The sequence below is a fragment of the Oncorhynchus keta genome, chromosome 16 (assembly GCF_023373465.1).
Source record: "Oncorhynchus keta strain PuntledgeMale-10-30-2019 chromosome 16, Oket_V2, whole genome shotgun sequence".
In the NCBI taxonomy this organism is placed as follows: domain Eukaryota; kingdom Metazoa; phylum Chordata; class Actinopteri; order Salmoniformes; family Salmonidae; genus Oncorhynchus; species Oncorhynchus keta.
In genome coordinates this window covers 11,324,114-11,345,523 of record NC_068436.1, presented here as the reverse complement: position 1 = coordinate 11,345,523, position 21,410 = coordinate 11,324,114, and the positions used below count along the sequence as shown (strand labels likewise).

The 21,410-nt window shown below is 47.1% G+C and overlaps 1 protein-coding gene and 1 long non-coding RNA gene across 4 annotated transcripts in view; one reads left to right on the top strand and one right to left on the bottom strand.

Moving 5' to 3' along the window:
• The window catches only part of LOC118395557 (teneurin-3-like), a 797,463-nt gene that overhangs the window by 17,770 nt on the left and 758,283 nt on the right, over positions 1–21,410 (top strand).
• Positions 14,391–15,403, bottom strand: LOC127907940 (uncharacterized). Of its 3 annotated transcripts, none has more exons than XR_008065621.1 (3): positions 15,049–15,403; positions 14,777–14,946; positions 14,391–14,742 (listed from the first exon to the last, which is right to left on the bottom strand). It is a non-coding gene; the product is annotated as an uncharacterized LOC127907940 (long non-coding RNA). The 3 variants fall into 3 exon arrangements; XR_008065620.1 differs by having other exon boundaries at positions 14,391–14,674; XR_008065622.1 differs by having other exon boundaries at positions 14,811–14,946.

Below are 21,410 nucleotides of genomic sequence, written 5' to 3'. Positions count from 1 at the left end.
TGGGTACTGGACTTCCTGACGGGCCGCCCCCAGGTGGTGAGGGTAGGCAACAACATCTCCTCCCCGCTGATCCTCAACACGGGGGCCCCACAAGGGTGCGTTCTGAGCCCTCTCCTGTACTCCCTGTTCACCCACGACTGCGTGGCCACGCACGCCTCCAACTCAATCATCAAGTTTGCGGACGACACAACAGTGGTAGGCTTGATTACCAACAACGACGAGACGGCCTACAGGGGGAGGTGAGGGCCCTCGGAGTGTGGTGTCAGGAAAATAACCTCACACTCAACGTCAACAAAACTAAGGAGATGATTGTGGACTTCAGGAAACAGCAGAGGGAACACCCCCCTATCCACATCGATGGAACAGTAGTGGAGAGGGTAGCAAGTTTTAAGTTCCTCGGCATACACATCACAGACAAACTGAATTGGTCCACTCACACAGACAGCGTCGTGAAGAAGGCGCCAGCAGCGCCTCTTCAACCTCAGGAGGCTGAAGAAATTCGGCTTGTCACCAAAAGCACTCACAAACTTCTACAGATGCACAAACGAGAGCATCCTGGCGGGCTGTATCACCGCCTGGTACGGCAACTGCTCCGCCCTCAACCGTAAGGCTCTCCAGAGGGTAGTGAGGTCTGCACAACGCATCACCGGGGGCAAACTACCTGCCCTCCAGGACACCTACACCACCCGACGTTACAGGAAGGCCATAAAGATCATCAAGGACATCAACCACCGGAGCCACTGCCTGTTCACCCCGCTATCATCCAGAAGGCGAGGTCAGTACAGGTGCATCAAAGCTGGGACCGAGAGACTGAAAAACAGCTTCTATCTCAAGGCCATCAGACTGTTAAACAGCCACCACTAACATTGAGTGGCTGCTGCCAACACACTGACATTGACACTGACCCAACTCCAGCCACTTTAATAATGGGAAATGATGTAAATATATCACTAGCCACTTTAAACAATGCTACCTTATATAATGTTACTTACCCTACATTATTCATCTCATATGCATACGTATATACTGTACTCTATATCATCGACTGCATCCTTATGTAATACATGTATCACTAGCCACTTTAACTATGCCACTTTGTTTACTTTGTCTACATACTCATCTCATATGTATATACTGTACTCGATACCATCTACTGTATGCTGCCCCGTACCATCACTCATTCATATATCCTTATGTACATATTCTTTATCCCCTTACACTGTGTATAAGACAGTAGTTTTGGAATTGTTAGTTAGATTACTTGTTGGTTATTACTGCATTGTCGGAACTAGAAGCACAAGCATTTCGCTACACTCGCATTAACATCTGCTGACCATGTGTATGTGACAAATTAAATTTGATTTGATTTGAGAAATACAAATCTCTGATCTTGTAAGGTAGTAGTTTACTTGAACACATCTTCTCAGTCTTCTCCCACTTGACTGTGCAGAAATAGATAGGAGAAAGAAAATGGTGACTTTGATTGTCTCGTGTCTGTTTAGGCAAATCTGTTAACTTAACTGGGTGAAAGGAATTAAAGTATGGGATTTTGCGAATGGAGTGATGGTGCTCATTTGACTTACGGCAAATGTATGATGTATGATTGGACTATATGTAATTAAACCCGTGTGTGTGTGTGTGTGTGTGTGTGTCTAATATTGCTGTCAATCTTGAGCTGTGACAGATGATGGAAGTCATCACAACTTGATGAGATATCGGTTTATATGAATATTCCAGGAAGATACGCTACTAACAATGGTGACGATAATAATAACTATAAAAATCTACATTTGTCATTAGCTGTGAATTGGCATTGGCATTTTTAATTCAACATGGGCCCAAATGACCCCCTGGAGCGCTCCTCCCCAAAATATGATCCATGGTGATTATACTGCTTGCATCGCCCCTTGATTCAAAACAAAGTGAAACGCTGTCTCATTTGTTTCAATCGCTCCCCTTAATGTTGGCCGAACCGCTAGCCATCTCCATAGGGCAAATGGGTTATCTACGGATTCTAAGCCTTAATTTTTTACACCCAATTTAGCACTTTGCACGTTTTCTATAACGCAAAATCAATTATTAACATTGACCTAACGACATTGATGTATTTAGGGCTTTGAAGAGCTTCGCTGAAAAAAATGTATTCTCAAACCTCGTGCTCATCCTCCTGACCGAATCCAAAACAGAAAACTGACATTGATGATACACATATTATCACTTCCCAAGCACCTTGTTACCGGATGCTACGTGGCTCCAATTTAGGCCTTGAGTAATTACCATTGGGCAGGCTTCTCGGCTAATAGTGACCCCAAAACGGTTGATAATTGAAGCAGTATGAATGAAGCCCTTAATTATGGCTCCCTCCTTAAAATAGAATTTGATAAATGCAGGCTTTGTGACTCATATTGAGGATGCTTCCTGTTTATCTTCTGTCAGATGGGAGCAGAGGATGGATTCATTTCAGTCGGGTATTCTGATCTATTTGTTTTAACTCAAAGATTATATGTTGTTAAAGCTTGTTTTTATTTTATTTGGCGTTGTCGGAAGACTACAGTTTAGAGGGGTTCCCTGCCTGACTTTTACATTCATGAACGCACGACTGTAAGTCGCTTTGGATAGAATGGCATATGATTTTCAATATTGTTTTGTGTGTTTACATTTTATAGATGTGGGTTTTACAATATAAATACAATTGATTAAGTACCCCTCTTCTCAGTTTCAAATGATTCTAGCGAAAGTTTGTAAAAAACAGTGAGTGATGACTAGAAGTTTGATGACTTATTTTTTTTGCTCAACCCAATGCCACTTTAAAATCTCCCCAGCATTACAGCCGAGGCTGGAATAATGCAGTATTATGAATTACACATAGAGACTATTGATTCTAGCTGGACTTTCTATCTTTTTTTCGATGTCTGGAATTGGATGCCACCGTCGGTTGATGAATGGAGGATCCACGGTCGGCTTTAATATTTCATGTTTGTTTCTGGCAACTAGGTTATTTTCCTCAACAACATAAGCAATATCTCAGACCCTTTCAAAAAGTTTATTTTTCCTGCCAATGTGATTGAACCAGGGAAACTCCGAGCTGAAGTTCGAATGAGTTGTCCCTGTTCCTGTTCCTGGCCCTTTAAAAGGTTGCAGTGAACACCCCAACCAGTGGGTGGCAGTAGCACACTGGGGCTCTCTTAAAGCTCACTGACGGAGTGGAGTTAGAGGCGTTACATTGTCTAGACTGCATCTCAATAGTCTACAGTGGCATCCTCTTCTCCTTCATCTGGATTGACGTGAAATCACAATAGAGGTGAAAACAACATTTTGATGGAATTTTATTGACGCCTTCATGTCAGATACACCGTTGTGTGGTATTTTCACAAGTATGTGTTGAATACAGAAAGCTTTTCCAGGGCTGTAGCCTAGTCAGTTTGTGATCCGTTGGCATTGCTGAAGTATAGATGGGAAAATGTATTTATTGTAATGCTGAGCGTGACAATCCATGCCCAAATGATTTTGACATTGTGCGGCGTGCACTTTGCAGCCAAAAGTTACAGTGCATTGGAAACATGAATGTCCTTTCAAAGCGTTCTTGTATTGAGTATCAGTGAAACATCCCATCAGCATCTCCAGTTCTGGGTAAGCACCCAGAACATGTCTTACGCTCCGGTAGCTTACATTATGCATTATCACCGACAGGTAACGCTCGAACGAGTGATATTACCATCTTTGATAAATTGTTTTTAAATCTGCTCGTAATTTCATTTGCAGTAAATTTCCACAACTCTGAGAGCAGTCATCTTTTCTCGCAGATCAGCTTACATGACCTCCATCTCTACTCCTAACTATGTTAGACCCTAAACTAGAGTGGGTCATTAAGCTTGGTTTTCATCCTCTCCTCCTCTTCCCCCTCTCACTCCCTCTACGTCTCTCCCACATTTCTCTGATCATATAAACTCAGCAAGAAAAGAAATGTCCCTTTTTCAGGACCCTGTCTTTCAAAGATAATTCGTAAAAATCCAAATAACGTCACAGATCGTAATTGTAAAGGGTTTCCCATGATTGTTCAATGAACCATAAACATTTAATGAACATGCACCTGTGGAACGGTCGTTAAGACACTAACAGCTTACAGACTGTAGGCAATTAAGGTCACAGTTATGAAAATTTAGGACACTAAAGAGGCCTTTCTACTGACTCTGAAAAACACCAAAAGAAAGATTCCCAGGTACCCTGCTCATCTGCGTGAACGTGCCTTAGGCATGCTGTAAGGAGGCATGAGGACTGTAGATGTGGCCAGGGCAAAAAATGTCTGTACTGCGAGACGCCTAAGACAGCGCTACAGGGAGGCAGGACAGACAGCTGATCATCCTCGCAGTGACAGACCACGTGTAACAACACCTGCACAGGATCGGTACATCCGAACATCACACCTGTGGGACAGGTACAGGATGGCAACAACAACTGCCCGAGTTACACCAGTAATGCACAATCCCTCCATCAGTACTCAGACTGTCCGCAATAGGCTGAGAGAGGCTGGACTGAGGGCTTGTAGGCCTGTTGTAAGGCAGGTCCTCACCAGACATCACTGGCAACAACGTCGCCTATGGGCACAAACCCACCATCGTTGGACCAGACAGGACTGGCAAAAGGTGCCCTTCACTGACGAGTCGTGGTTTTGTCTCACCAGGGGTGATGGTTGGATTCGCGTTTATCGTCTAAGGAATGAGCGTTTCACCGAGTCCTGTACTCTGGAGCGGGATCGATTTGGAGGTGGAGGGTCCGTCAAGATCTGGGGCGGTGTGTCACAGCATCATCGGACTGAGCTGGTTGCCATTACAGGCAATCTCAACGCTGTGCGTTACAGGGAAGATATCCTCCTCCCTCATGTGGTACCCTACCTGCAGGCTCATCCTGACATAGCCCTCCAACATGACGATGCCACCAGCCATACTGCTCGCCCTGTGCGTGATTTCCTGCAAGACAGGAATGTCGGTGGTCTGCCATGACCAGCGAAGAGCCCGGATCTCAATCCCATTGAGTACGTCTGGGACCTGTTGGATCGGAGGATGAGGGCTATTCCCCTCAGGAATGTCCGGGAACTTGCAGGTGCCTTGGTGGAAGAGTGGGGTAACATCTCACAGCAAGAAGTGGCAAATCTGGTGCAGTCAATGAGGAGGAGATGCACTGCAGTACTTAATGCAGCTGGTGGCCACACCAGATACTGACTGTTACTTTTGATTTTGACCCCCCTTTGTTCAGGGGCACATTATTCCATTTATGTTAGTCACATGTCTGTGGAACCTGTTCAGTTTGTCTCAGTTGTTGAATCTTATGTTCATACAAATATTTACCCATTTTAAGTTTGCTGAAAATAAACGCAGTTGACAGTGAGAGGATGTTTCTTTTTTTGCTGAGTTTATCTATCCTCTCTCTCCACTCACTTGCTCTCTCTCTCCACTCACTCTCTCGCTCTACCCCCTTTTCTCTCCCCCTCTCTCTCCCTCTTTCTCTCCCCATACCTCTCTATCCCCTCTACTCTTTCTCTCCCCCTCTTCTCTCTACCTCTCTCTCTCTCCTCTCCCCTTCTCTCTCCTCCCTCCTTTCCTTCTCTCCCCTCTCTCTCTCCCTCTTCTATCTCTACCCCGTCACTCTCTCTCTACCCCTCTCGCTCACCCTCTCGCTCACCCTCTCTCTCGCTCTCTCTTCTCTCTCTACCTCTCTCTCTCCCTCTTCTATTTATTTCTACCCCGTCTCTATCTATCTCTACCCCTCTCTCACCCTCTCTCATATGTCTCTATCCCCCTCTAAATCTATCTATCCTTTTCTCTCTCCCCCTTTCTACCCCTCTCTCCCCCTCTCTCTTTCCATATCACTCGTTCTTTTCTTTATCTCTCTCTATCCCCTCCCTCTCTTCTCTCTCTCTTCTCTCCACCCCCTCCCCCCCTCCCTCTACTCCGGGTGAGTAATGTTGGTAAAATGTGTAATGAGGAGCCTTTCTCTCATTGTTGTATTAGTTTTCAGGCTGGGTGGCGATGCATCAAAACATAAAGCATTTTGGGCCTCGTTAAGGAGCCATTATGGGATGAAGACTGCGGAGCGGTCGCATAATCCACAAGATGAATGTGGAAACGATCCGACTAACGATTCACCGCGCAAACCGCGTTAGAACAGACCTAGAACCCCTGTCCTGGATGAAAGGGAGAGTAAGAGGGGAGAGAAACGGCTCTTCTCTTAACGTATTGCCCTGCTGAAAGCTGCTACCGCTTTAGCGATTGACAGGAATCTTCTATGGCAGGGCCAAACTAGATACTGGGGCCTCCCAAAGGTGCATATTTTGTTTTTTGCCCGAGCAATACACAGCTAATTCAATCAAATGAGCTCGATGAGTTGGTTATTTGAATCAGCTGTGTAGTGCTAGGGCAAAAAACTCAAACTTGCACCTGTGGGAGGCCCCAGGACCGGGTTTGGGAAACCGTGGTCTGTGGAATCCTGCGTTTTAGGACAGAACCCGGCCCTGGAGGAGGGAGAAGCGAGTAGCATTCCTCGTTTCAACGTGTCGCCCCCTGAAAGCCGTTACCCGCTCTGGCCCGCCTGCGTTAGGGAAGCATGTTATCATCCACTGAACAATTGACGGGAATGATCTACAGCATCTCGCCCCCTACATTCTCTCTACTAAACTGACATTGAATCCTTGATGCAACTCTAGTTTTGATTCATACAATTGTGTTGTTAGGCAATATCACGTACACTGTTGTCAGTGCTTAGCAAATGAAACCAATGTTACGAAATTCAAGTAACACACCATTAAAACTCTCATTAACCGCTAATAAATAATGCATTGTATTTTCATGAAAGAAACTGCATAAATCAGGAATCCATTAAATATATTGTATACAACAACGAGTTTCCCACAGATGTATAGCCTATTTATGATCATACCAGATTATCTTATGTAAATGTAAACGCCTGAACTCAGTTTATCAGTAGTTTAGGTCTTATTCATTTCAATCCTGCCCTGAAAAGTGCATAACTGTGTAAACTAATTTGAGCAATGGATTGGAAGGAGATACGCGGCGTGAATACATGAACACATTTAACGTCAACATCACAGCTCCGAGTACAGCAGGTAGCACTACATCGATAAGTATCTAACTAACTGTCTTGTTCCATATCCTCCTGTGTAGGCATTCATGCATGTCTTTGCCTTGTTGTCATTAGCAAACACAAAGGTCGCTTGACCCAAATCATTCAATTGTATTTTCTACTCGGTACCAGGCATTGATTCATTATGAATCTGGGTTCAATGAAACACATACAAATGGAAGGCCACAAACTATGTCTGGGAAGACACGCACGCACGCACACACGCACACACTCTGTCCGTCCCCACTCTCTCCGTCCGTCCCCACTCTCTCCGTCCGTCCCCACTCTCTCCGTCCGTCCCCACTCTCTCCGTCCGTCCCCACTCTCTCCGTCCGTCCCCACTCTCTCCGTCCGTCCCCACTCTCTCCCTCGGTCCCCACTCTCTCCCTCGGTCCCCACTCTCTCCCTCGGTCCCCACTCTCTCCCTCGGTCCCCACTCTCTCCCTCGGTCCCCACTCTCTCCCTCGGTCCCCGGTCCCCCTCGGTCCCCACTCTCCCCCTCGGTCCCCACTCTCTCCCCCTCGGTCCCCACTCTCCCCCTCGGTCCCCACTCTCCCCCGTCCGTCCCCACTCTCTCCCTCGGTCCCCGGTCCCCCTCGGTCCCCGGTCCCCACTCTCCCCGTCCGTCCCCCTCGGTCCCGGTCCCCACTCTCCCCGTCCGTCCCCACTCTCCCCGTCCGTCCCCACTCTCCCCGTCCGTCCCCACTCTCCCCGTCCGTCCCCACTCTCCCCGTCCGTCCCCACTCTCCCCGTCCGTCCCCCCACTCCCCCCGTCCGTCCCCACTCTCCCCGTCCGTCCCCACTCGTCCGTCCCCACTCGTCCGTCCCCACTCGTCCGTCCCCACTCTCCCCGTCCGTCCCCACTCTCCCCGTCCGTCCCCACTCTCTCCGTCCGTCCCCACTCTCTCCGTCCGTCCCCACTCTCTCCGTCCGTCCCCACTCTCTCCGTCCGTCCCCACTCTCTCCTCCGTCCGTCCCCACTCTCTCCTCCGTCCGTCCCCACTCTCTCCTCCGTCCGTCCCCACTCTCTCCTCCGTCCGTCCCCACTCTCTCCTCCGTCCGTCCCCACTCTCTCTCCGTCCGTCCCCACTCTCTCCCCGTCCGTCCCCACTCTCTCCCCGTCCGTCCCCACTCTCTCCCCGTCCGTCCCCACTCTCTCCCCGTCCGTCCCCACTCTCTCCCCCGTCCGTCCCCTCTCTCCCCTCCGTCCCCACTCTCTCCCCGTCCGTCCCCACTCTCTCCCCGTCCGTCCCCACTCTCTCCCCCGTCCGTCCCCACTCTCTCCCCGTCCGTCCCCACTCTCTCCCCGTCCGTCCCCACTCTCTCCCCCCGTCCGTCCCCACTCTCTCCCCGTCCGTCCCCACTCTCTCCCCGTCCGTCCCCACTCTCTCCCCGTCCGTCCCCACTCTCTCCCCGTCCGTCCCCACTCTCTCCCCGTCCGTCCCCACTCTCTCCCCGTCCGTCCCCACTCTCTCCCCCGTCCGTCCCCACTCTCTCCCCCGTCCGTCCCCACTCTCTCCCCGTCCGTCCCCACTCTCTCCCCCGTCCGTCCCCACTCTCTCCCCCGTCCGTCCCCACTCTCTCCCCCCGTCCGTCCCCACTCTCTCCCCGTCCGTCCCCACTCTCTCCCCGTCCGTCCCCACTCTCCCCCGTCCGTCCCCACTCTCTCCCCCCGTCCGTCCCCACTCTCTCCCCGTCCGTCCCCACTCTCTCCCCCGTCCGTCCCCACTCTCTCCCCCGTCCGTCCCCACTCTCTCCCCCGTCCGTCCCCACTCTCTCCCCCGTCCGTCCCCACTCTCTCCCCCGTCCGTCCCCACTCTCTCCCCCGTCCGTCCCCACTCTCTCCCCCGTCCGTCCCCACTCTCTCCTCCGTCCGTCCCCACTCTCTCCTCCGTCCGTCCCCACTCTCTCCTCCGTCCGTCCCCACTCTCTCCTCCGTCCGTCCCCACTCTCTCCTCCGTCCGTCCCCACTCTCTCCTCCGTCCGTCCCCACTCTCTCCTCCGTCCGTCCCCACTCTCTCCTCCGTCCGTCCCCACTCTCTCCTCCGTCCGTCCCCACTCTCTCCTCCGTCCGTCCCCACTCTCTCCTCCGTCCGTCCCCACTCTCTCCTCCGTCCGTCCCCACTCTCTCCTCCGTCCGTCCCCACTCTCTCCTCCGTCCGTCCCCACTCTCTCCTCCGTCCGTCCCCCCTCTCTCCTCCGTCCGTCCGTCCCCACTCTCTCCTCCGTCCGTCCGTCCCCACATTCTCCGTCCGTCCCCACATTCTCCGTCCGTCCCCACATTCTCCGTCCGTCCCCACATTCTCCGTCCGTCCCCACATTCCGTCCGTCCCCGTCCGTCCCCATTTCTCCGTCCGTCCCCACATTCTCCGTCCGTCCCCACATTTCTCCGTCCGTCCCCACATTCTCCGTCCGTCCCCACATTCTCCGTCCGTCCCCACTCCCTCCGTCCGTCCCCACTCCCTCCGTCCGTCCCCACTCCCTCCGTCCGTCCCCACTCCCTCCGTCCGTCCCCACTCCCTCCGTCCGTCCCCACTCCCTCCGTCCGTCCCCACTCCCTCCGTCCGTCCCCACTCCCTCCGTCCGTCCCCACTCCCTCCGTCCGTCCCCACTCCCTCCGTCCGTCCCCACTCCCTCCGTCCGTCCCCACATTCTCCGTCCGTCCCCACATTCTCCGTCCGTCCCCACATTCTCCGTCCGTCCCCACATTCTCCGTCCGTCCCCACATTCTCCGTCCGTCCCCACATTCTCCGTCCGTCCCACATTCTCCGTCCGTCCACATTCTCCGTCCGTCCCCACATTCTCCGTCCGTCCCCATTCTCCGTCCGTCCCCACATTCTCCGTCCGTCCCCCTCCATTCTCCGTCCGTCCCCACATTCTCCGTCCGTCCCCACATTCTCCGTCCGTCCCCACATTCTCCGTCCGTCCCCACATTCTCCGTCCGTCCCCACATTCTCCGTCCGTCCCCACATTCTCCGTCCGTCCCCACATTCTCCGTCCGTCCCCACATTCTCCGTCCGTCCCCACATTCTCCGTCCGTCCCCACATTCTCCGTCCGTCCCCACTCCCTCCGTCCGTCCCCACTCCCTCCGTCCGTCCCCACTCCCTCCGTCCGTCCCCACTCCCTCCGTCCGTCCCCACTCCCTCCGTCCGTCCCCACTCCCTCCGTCCGTCCCCCACTCCGTCCTCCCTCCGTCCGTCCCCACTCCCTCCGTCCGTCCCCACATTCTCCGTCCGTCCCCACATTCTCCGTCCGTCCCCACATTCTCCGTCCGTCCCCACATTCTCCGTCCGTCCCCACATTCTCCGTCCGTCCCCACATTCTCCGTCCGTCCCCACATTCTCCGTCCGTCCCCACATCCCTCCGTCCGTCCCCACATTCTCCGTCCGTCCCCACTCCCTCCGTCCGTCCCCACTCCCTCCGTCCGTCCCCACTCCCTCCGTCCGTCCCCACTCCCTCCGTCCGTCCCCACTCCCTCCGTCCGTCCCCACTCCCTCCGTCCGTCCCCACTCCCTCCGTCCGTCCCCACTCCCTCCGTCCGTCCCCACTCCCTCCGTCCGTCCCCACTCCCTCCGTCCGTCCCCACATTCTCCGTCCGTCCCCACATTCTCCGTCCGTCCCACATTCTCCGTCCGTCCGTCATTTCCCTCCTCCGTCCCCACATTCTCCGTCCGTCCCCACATTCTCCGTCCGTCCGTCCCCACTCCCTCCCTCCGTCCCCACTCCCTCCCTCCGTCCCCACTCCTTCCATCCCCACATTCTCCGTCCGTCCCCACTCCATCCGTCCCCACTCCCTCCATCCCCACATTCTCCGTCCGTCCCCACTCCCTCCATTTCCACTCTATGCAATTGATTTCAGATCCCATTCCTCTGGACCTGATGTTATCTATCCAGCAATAAGAGTGGGTGATGTCGGCTTGAGTAATGACTTGGGAAATACAAGAAAGAGGTGGATAGAAAGTGAAGGAGCAATAGGTATTCACTTTGTCTAGATAGTGAACTTTGAAGCCATTTCCTTGTGTGTTCTTTTTCTTTGAGTGAAGAGTGGGACATACATAACATGGATTTCTTTTGTGGCCAGGTTATCCGTAGATATCAAGAATCCAATGCATTTCTTATTCCCGGGAGGTCTATAATCTCTTGTGTTCACCTTGTCATAAAGTCCTGCCCTGGGATTTGAATCAGACACGGTGTCATTGATAAACAACAGAAATTCAGCCAGGTGGAGATTGAAGTGGTTGAATTTGCCAATAGAATGACAAGATGTTCTTAGGACACGCAAAGATAACAAATCACTGACCACCCTCAAGCTCTGAACCTGAAGGCTGTCTGTCTGGTACTGACCACTCTCTAGCTCTGAACCTGAAGGCTAGAGTCTAAAGCCTGGCAGAGAACAGGCACAGTAGAATATCTCTCTCTGTCTCCCTTCCTTCCTCTGTCTCCCTTCCTTCCTCTGTCTCCCTTCCTTCCTCTGTCTCCCTTCCTTCCTCTGTCTCCCTTCCTTCCTCTGTCTCCCTTCCTTCCTCTGTCTCCCTTCCTTCCTCTGTCTCCCTTCCTTCCTTCCTCTGTCTCCCTTCCTTCCTTCCTCTGTCTCCCTTCCTTCCTTCCTCTGTCTCCCTTCCTTCCTTCCTCTGTCTCCCTTCCTTCCTTCCTCTGTCTCCCTTCCTTCCTTCCTCTGTCTCCCTTCCTTCCTTCCTCTGTCTCCCTTCCTTCCTTCCTCTGTCTCCCTTCCTTCCTTCCTCTGTCTCCCTTCCTTCCTTCCTCTGTCTCCCTTCCTTCCTTCCTCTGTCTCCCTTCCTTCCTTCCTCTGTCTCCCTTCCTTCCTTCCTCTGTCTCCCTTCCTTCCTTCCTCTGTCTCCCTTCCTTCCTTCCTTCCTCTGTCTCCCTTCCTTCCTTCCTCTGTCTCCCTTCCTTCCTTCCTCTGTCTCCCTTCCTTCCTTCCTCTGTCTCCCTTCCTTCCTTCCTCTGTCTCCCTTCCTTCCTTCCTCTGTCTCCCTTCCTTCCTTCCTCTGTCTCTCTCTCTCTCTCTCTCTCTCTGATGCTTGGTGTTGATCATAATGTCAGCCTGGCACACAGGGTTGTTGTTGGGCAACTATAGTTGACACCCAGTGTGTGTGTGGTGGCCAGTCGACCCCTTTTTTGACGATGCTCAGCCCTGTGTTTTATAACATGTCATAAAGGTGTCATTCCGGCCGTTTATGGACCCTGTGCGTGCAAGCCTGCACTGCCGGCATGTCACCTTGACGTGTGTGTGTCTCAGAATTTTGCCTTCGGCGAGTGGATACTGCCAAATCTGTAATCTCTCAAAGATCAATTGAAAGTTCAACCTGCAAAGTAAAAGTCGCAATAAATATTTCAAGTTCACTAAGAAGGGTGTGTGTGTCTGTGTGTGTGTGTGTGTCTCTGTGTCTCTGTGTCTGTGTCTGAGTGAGTGAGTTATGTCAGGGGTTTAGCAGTTTTTTTCAACGCCGATACCAATTATTCGGGGGACCAAAAAAAGCCAACACCGTTTTTTAAATTTTTACATTTTTTAAAATCTATATATTGGTAATCATGACAATTACAACGATACTGAATAAAAACTTGTATTTTAACTTAATATAAATAAAATCAATTTAGTCTCAATAAATAATAAAACATGTTCAATTTGGTTTAAATAATGCAAAAACAGTGTTGGAGAAAAAAGTAAAAGTGCAATATATATATATATATACATTTGACTATTGTATGTTTTTATAGTATTGCCAGCCTAATTTCAGGAGTTGATAGGTGTAATAGGCTAAACAGCGCAATGCTTGAAGCACAGCGAAGAGGTGTTGGTAAACGCAAGAAAGTGCTGTTTGAATGAATGCTTTTGAGCCTGCTGCTGCCTACCATCACTCAGTCAGACTGCTCTATCAAATATCAAATCAAATATGAATTATAATATAATAAACTCACAGAAATACGAGCCTTAGGTCACAAATCCGTAAACTATAATAAAAAATAAACGTTTATTCTTTCAGTGAAATACAAAACCGTTCCGTATTTTATCGAACGGGCAGCAACCCTAAGTCTAAATATTGCTGTTATATTGCACAACCTTCCATGTTATGACATAATTATGTAAAATTCTGGCCAATTAATTAAGGTCTTTGTTAGGAAGAAATGGTCTTCACATAGTTCGCAGCGAGCCAGGCGGCCCAAACTGTTGCATATACCCTGACTCTGCTTGCACAGAACGCAAGAGAAGTGACACAATTTCCCTAGTTAAAAGATACTCATGTTAGCAGGCAATATTAACTAAATATGCAGGTTTAAAAAAAATGTACTTGTGTATTGATTTTAAGAAAGGCATTGATGTTCATGGTTAGGTACACATTGGTGCAACGGCTTTTTTCACGAATGCGTTTGTTAAATCACCGGTTGGGAGAAGTAGGCTGCGATTCGATGAGAAATTAACAGGCACCGCATCGATTTATATACAACGCAGGATACGCTAGATAAACTAGTAATATCATCAACCATGTGTAGTTAACTAGAGATTATGTTCAGGTTGATTTGTTTTTTATAAGATAAGTTTAATGCTAGCCAGCACCTTACCTTGGCTCCTTGCTGCACTCACATAACAGGTAGTCTACCTGCCACGCAGTCTCCTCGTGGAGTGCAATGTAATCGGCATCCAAAAATGCAGATTACCGATTGTTATGAAAACTTGAAATCGGCTCTAATCAATCGGCCATGCCAATTAATCGGCCGACCTCTAGTTCAGGGCTGAAGGTAGGACTTGCTGTTAAAAGGAATCCTGTTCTTTCAATGGCTCCACCACCATGTAGTTGAGTCCTTTAAGATGCATTCAGACATGGAATAAACACATCCATATCTGGAAGAGACACGTCGGCTTAGGGATGTCATCCATTTTTTATTAAGGAAAGACATGTTTTAGCTGCAGGAGAAGCAAATAACAGGCGATTTTAGGGATTTCACTTCTTAGGAATCCAGTACAACTCTCCTTGAAAGGGATTTGTTCCCTGAATTGATGAGCCTGTATACGTTTCAGGTCAAACCATACATGAGTCCGTTCACATGTATAGCTGTTATAGATAACATGTGATCCTATATGATGAGTTCTTTTGTGTCCATAGATAAAAGGCTTGTAAGTGATCAAGGAGATATTGAGATGCGGTTCTTTGAAGACGCCGATGTAGGATCTGACTGGCTGTCTCTGTGATTGAGGTTAACCAGCTGAAAGATGGGTATTCGTCATTGAAACCTGCTTTGTTGTACTGTGTCGTGTAGGGATAGAGGTGTGTGTGTGTGTGTGTGTGTGTGTGTCAGTGCGCTCACTTGCACTTTTGTGTTTGGATAACACACACAACACACCAGCCTATTTATCTCTACAAATTCCATGCTGTCCACACCTTCCTTCTTCCTCCTCTACCTTTTCATCCACACCTTCCTTCTTCCTCCTCTACCTTTTCATCCACACCTTCCTTCTTTCTCCTCTACCTTTTCATCCACACCTTCATTCTTTCTCCTCTACCTTTTCATCCACACCTTCCTTCTTCCTCCTCTACCTTTTCATCCACACCTTCCTTCTTTCTCCTCTACCTTTTCATCCACACCTTCATTCTTCCTCCTCTACCTTTTCATCCACACCTTCATTCTTTCTCCTCTACCTTTTCATCCACACCTTCATTCTTTCTCCTCTACCTTTTCATCCACACCTTCATTCTTTCTCCTCTACCTTTTCATCCACACCTTCATTCTTTCTCCTCTACCTTTTCATCCACACCTTCATTCTTTCTCCTCTACCTTTTCATCCACACCTTCCTTCTTTCTCCTCTACCTTTTCATCCACACCTTCCTTCTTTCTCCTCTACCTTTTCATCCACACCTTCCTTCTTTCTCCTCTACCTTTTCATCCACACCTTCATTCTTTCTCCTCTACCTTTTCATCCACACCTTCATTCTTTCTCCTCTACCTTTTCATCCACACCTTCATTCTTTCTCCTCTACCTTTTCATCCACACCTTCATTCTTTCTCCTCTACCTTTTCATCCACACCTTCATTCTTTCTCCTCTACCTTTTCATCCACACCTTCATTCTTTCTCCTCTACCTTTTCATCCACACCTTCATTCTTTCTCCTCTACCTTTTCCTTCTCTGATCTTATTGCTTGTCTCATTCCAAACCACTCAGATAGCTGGTTATGATTGACCCACTGAGAAGCTGGGTGGTTGATTGAGCTTCACGCCTTAAGGAAACTAATTTGTTAGCCTGCTATTGTTCTCCTCAGGAGTCACTTACTCACTATGCGAATTGGAAATGAACCAGCTGACCCGTAAAGGAAGATGCCGGAAGCTCTGGGAGTCTCTGTCTCCATGGAAAATGGAACTGAACTCCTCTTCATGGCTCTACTCATACTGGCATAGTTCACTCTTCAGACACACAAGGCGAGATGAGCACAGAGACGCACACACACAGAATCGTGTTCACAGAAAAACATACACACACGTACACAGGCACACACAGAAACATACACAATACTGGATCTTATTCTACATTACAGTATAAATAATGAAAAGCCCCGGTCTTGGGTCAAAGGTACAACAACGGCAGCCTCCTTCCCTAATGTTAGCCTAATTAAACCTTCTGCACTGAAGCGATCCAGTGTATATGTGGGTGTCGGTGTGCACAGAGAGACTTTAAAAAGTGTGTGTGTGTGTGTGTGAAGACAATCCTCAACAGGAAATATGACAATGCAGCCCATAAGGACGATATGTGATGATCCGACCTTGGCATTTACATGTTGATGAATTAGTATGGGGATGTCTGGCCTTAAGCCCATCTGTCACTGACAGGAACAGATTCTCTGTAGGCCTATCTCTTTCTCGCTCTTTCTCTCTCTCTCTTTCTCTCTCCCACCCAACTGCAGCCAGCCAGCCCAAGCTGTGTGTTTAATGCATAACAATGAGAGTAATGGAGGGTTGTATCCCTGTCAGAGAAACACACACAGCCAGGATGTCATTTTCACTTTAACCACGTTAATAAGCATGCACTCTAACGCCAATGACACAGGGGAGAGGAGAGGAGATTGATGTGGTGTGTGTGTGTGTGGTTGTGATCTACGTCTTTATAGATTGATCACTGGAGGACAGGGAGAGGAGGCGAGTCGGTGCACACACACACACACACACACACACACACACACACACACACAGGCTCCCTGTCAGAGAAGGACTGACACTGACAGAACGGCCAATCAGTACACTCTCCGGTCTCAGGTGGGATGTGTAGCTGGGCTGTTATTGCCATGTGTTGCTGTAACACAGACCACACATGGAATTTCCATTGGTTAACTTCTTACCTAAGTTTCTATACTTTCATGGGTTTGACGAATGCTGGGTTGGGGTACATTGTAACACATTTTACAACTTAGGAGATCTCTTTTCATTGATCCCTTCCTCTACACTGATTGAAGTGGATTTAACAATTGACATTAATCAGGGATCATAGCTTTCACCTGGTCATTCTGTGTCATGGAAAGAGCGGGTGTCAATGTTTTGTACACTATGTGATCCCTTATTGATGTCACTTATTAAATCCACTTCGATCAGTGTAGATGAAGGGGAGGAGAATGGAATCTCCCCCAGGTTAAGCTAGAGATATCTGTTTGTTGCATTGATGTGTCTCAAATATTCTGCATCTGCTATGAAAGGTGACCGAGCTAGAGCAGTGTTTGTCACGCCTTGAAACATCCCACAACATCGTCTGGAGCATCCGAACAGGCCTCACGAGACTTGTCTGAAGGTCCCCCGGTACCAGATGAAAAAGATTTGGAGACAATCTGTTCTGTGTAGTGAATGTTATTTAATGTGTTTGAATGGGCTAATAGCAATAAGGCCAAATACAATTTTTCATCAAATGATGTTTGTATATATATGTATATATTGTATATATTTTTTTTATACTTAAAATTCAAAATCAAATCACAAAATTATCCTTGGTATGACCTTAAAACAATTCCATATAGCTTAGTAGAATATAATTGTAACTTCAAATTACAATAAAAATCACAGTATCGAATCGCAACACATATCGTGAGAATTGTGAGAATCGCAATATATATGGTATCGGCACAGAAGTATTGCGATAATATTATATTGTGAGGTCGCTGGCAATTCCCAGCGCTATTTTCCCTGTGGAGCTGGGAAGTGTCCCTGCAGGGCAGTGTCCAGGAGAATACAGTACATGTGTCACTTAAATAGAGAGCTTGTAGTCCTAAAAAACGGAAACCGTTTCGTTCAGCCATCCCTATGGGGAAAATTAATGGGGAAAGAATAGAGTTTTGGGATGAACACCACAAATAAGGTCTGAGGTTAAAACAGGCTTAGGAGGTCTAATACATTTTGTTCTGAGATAATATCAGTCAGTTAACATGACCTTCATGAATTGTGAAGCCTTTACGTGATGTACGGGTTTGTTGTGACTGCATTAATGCTTCAACATTTACATACAGTGACGTCAGCTGATGAAGATGATCTCATTGAACAAAACGTGTCAGATCTCCTAATCCAAAAAACCTTACAAAAACTACATTTATTTCCCCATAGGCTTTGACCAATGAACCCCGGTGGAGTTAGTGTATGTGTGTGTGTGTGTGTGTTTCTTCCTAGGTTTTGGCCTTTCTAGGGAATTTTTTCTAGCCACCGTGCTTCTACACCTGCATTTCTTGCTCTTTGGGATTTTAGGCTGGGTTTCTCTACAGGACTTTGAGATATCAGCTGATGTACGAAGGGCTATATAAATAAATTTGATTTTTTTTTTTTTGTGTGTGTGTGTGTGTGTGTGTGTGTGTGTGTGTGTGTTGGGAGAGGGAACAGAATGTACCAATAAGTAGGGTTGAAGTTTACCAGTACAATACCAGAATGTTTGTAAATTTCAAGAATTTAATATAGTCGATCACAAGACATCTAGGGGCCCTTTTTGGGTACTTCAGATTATCACAGGTGTCTGTAATAATCTCTGGCCCACTGTGTGGCCTTATCACATGTAAAATATATGAAATTAAATAAAATGATTGTTTTTTTAAAATAGCATGACAAAGCTGTAAAACATGTTGCTGCATGTCATCTTCCCTGCTACTGAAAAGAAAATGTTGGCAACACCACAAATAAATCACTCTGAGACATGCTGTCGTTTCACCGGCTGAACAGAAATCTGCCCTAATCCGCTCCTGGCTATCATAGAGTCGCTCACAATGTATCCCTTGGTGTTACCAGCCATCCATATATCATCTACATACCCAGCTAGCACCATAATCATTACACATCCATCTATATATCATCTACATACCCAGCTAGCACCATAATCATTACACATCCATCTATATATCATCTACATACCCAACTAGCACCATAATCATTACACATCCATCTACATATCATCTACATACCCAACTAGCACCATAATCATTACACATCCATCTATATATCATCTACATACCCAACTAGCACCATAATCATTACACATCCATCTATATATCATCTACATACCCAACTAGCACCATAATTATTACACATCCATCTATATATCATCTACATACCCAGCTAGCATCATAATTATTACACATCCATCTATATATCATCTACATACCCAGCTAGCATCATAATCATTACACATCCATCTATATATCATCTACATACCCAACTAGCACCATAATCATTACACATCCATCTACATATCATCTACATACCCAGCTAGCATCATAATCATTACACATCCATCTACATACCCAGCTAGCATCATAATCATTACACATCCATCTACATATCATCTACATACCCAGCTAGCATCATAATCATTACACATCCATCTACATACCCAGCTAGCATCATAATCATTACACATCCATCTACATATCATCTACATACCCAGCTAGCACCATAATCATTACACATCCATCTACATACCCAGCTAGCATCATAATCATTACACATCCATCTACATACCCAGCTAGCATCATAATCATTACACATCCATCTACATATCATCTACATACCCAGCTAGCACCATAATCATTACACATCCATCTGTATATCATCTACATACCCAACTAGCACCATAATCATTACACATCCATCTATATATCATCTACATACCCAGCTAGCACCATAATCATTACACATCCATCTATATATCATCTACATACCCAACTAGCACCATAATCATTACACATCCATCTATATATCATCTACATACCCAACTAGCACCATAATCATTACACATCCATCTATATATCATCTACATACCCAACTAGCACCATAATCATTACACATCCATCTATATATCATCTACATACCCAGCTAGCATCATAATCATTACACATCCATCTGTATATCATCTACATACCCAGTTAGCACCATAATCATTACACATCCATCTGTATATCATCTACATACCCAGCTAGCATCATACTCATTACACATCCATCTGTATATCATCTACATACCCAGCTAGCACCATAATCATTACACATCCATCTATATATCATCTACATACCCAACTAGCACCATAATCATTACACATCCATCTATATATCATCTACATACCCAACTAGCACCATAATCATTACACATCCATCTATATATCATCTACATACCCAGCTAGCATCATAATCATTACACATCCATCTGTATATCATCTACATACCCAGTTAGCACCATAATCATTACACATCCATCTATATATCATCTACATACCCAGCTAGCATCATAATCATTACACATCCATCCTTCTATCATCTACATACCCAGCTAGCACCATAATTATTACACATCCATCTATATATCATCTACATACCCAGCTAGCACCATAATCATTACACATCCATCTGTATATCATCTACATACCCAACTAGCACCATAATCATTACACATCCATCTGTATATCATCTACATACCCAACTAGCACCATAATCATGATGCCATAATCAACCCATCAACTTGTTTTCTTTACATTCACCTCCACTTAACCTCTCGCTGCAGGGAATAACTCTACATTACAATTACTGCTGAACCACTACTTTCTTTCCACTCCATTTTGCAGCAGATTGGAGACACTAGCTGTAATTACGTTTGCTGTAAAGGTAGAGATTGAATTATTCTGCCACGGTGGGTCGAGGAGAAATGAATCAGGAGAAAATTGGAGAGAAGAGAAGGGGGTTGTTGTTAACACCTGCCTTGGCATGTATGTAGTCTGTCTCAGGTCTAGTGGAAGAGGTGGAAGAGGGAGTTGTGTGTGTGGGGGGGGGGGGGCGTGTTTGACAGTGTTTCTGCTAAGCTGACTTGGGGAAAAGAGGTGAGGAGAGAACTGGTCAGAGGTTGTTAGAGGTTGATTTAGTGAGGGTGTTGGGCAAGCTGGATTTTTTTTCATTCTCCCTCGCGGTCTCTTCTTCCACTTTCACAAAACAAAGCAGTGAGAGCATGGAGAGACCGGAGTATGAAGTGGGGAACAATACGGATCGGCCAGGGAAACTGGGGAAAAGAATATCTTCTCTGAGATAAAACATACATATCATCCAAAGTCAATAAAAGGTACGGGAGATGGCCTGAGTTTTCAGAAGTAACTTCAAAGACACACACACACACACACACACACACACACACACACACACAATTACTTTGTTAAAAAAGTCAGAGGAGTTGTGTAGAGAAACAAAGGGAACTTTATTAGGAACTCGTGCCTGGCGGTGTTTCACCTTCACTCTGAAGTAATTGGGTTTAACAACATGTGTTACTTGTCTGCTTATATGTGTCAAGGCTTAAAGCGCCTGCATGCAAGGCCATACCCCCATAAAAAACCTTCGCTTGAGACGCTGTAGCAACAACACACCCTGTAACACTGCATCAAAATGCATCAATATATCAAGAAATCTGTAATACATGTTTACTTTTTTGCAGATGAGATGTAAGTCATGCAGTTTTACATCTAGCTCAGATGTTTGGTGCAGTTTTACATCTAGCTCAGATGTTTGGTGCAGTTTTACATCTAGCTCAGATGTTTGGTGCAGTTTTACATCTAGCTCAGATGTTTGGTGCAGTTTTACATCTAGCTCAGATGTTTGGTGCAGTTTTACATCTAGCTCAGATGTTTGGTGCAGTTTTTCTCAAGTGAAAACTAGTCATCTCTAATTGAATAGAGTCATTGAACACAGGTCACTTTAATAATGGTTACATAGTGTTTCACCCACTTTATTTGTATATACTGTATTCTAGTCGTGGCTCATCTC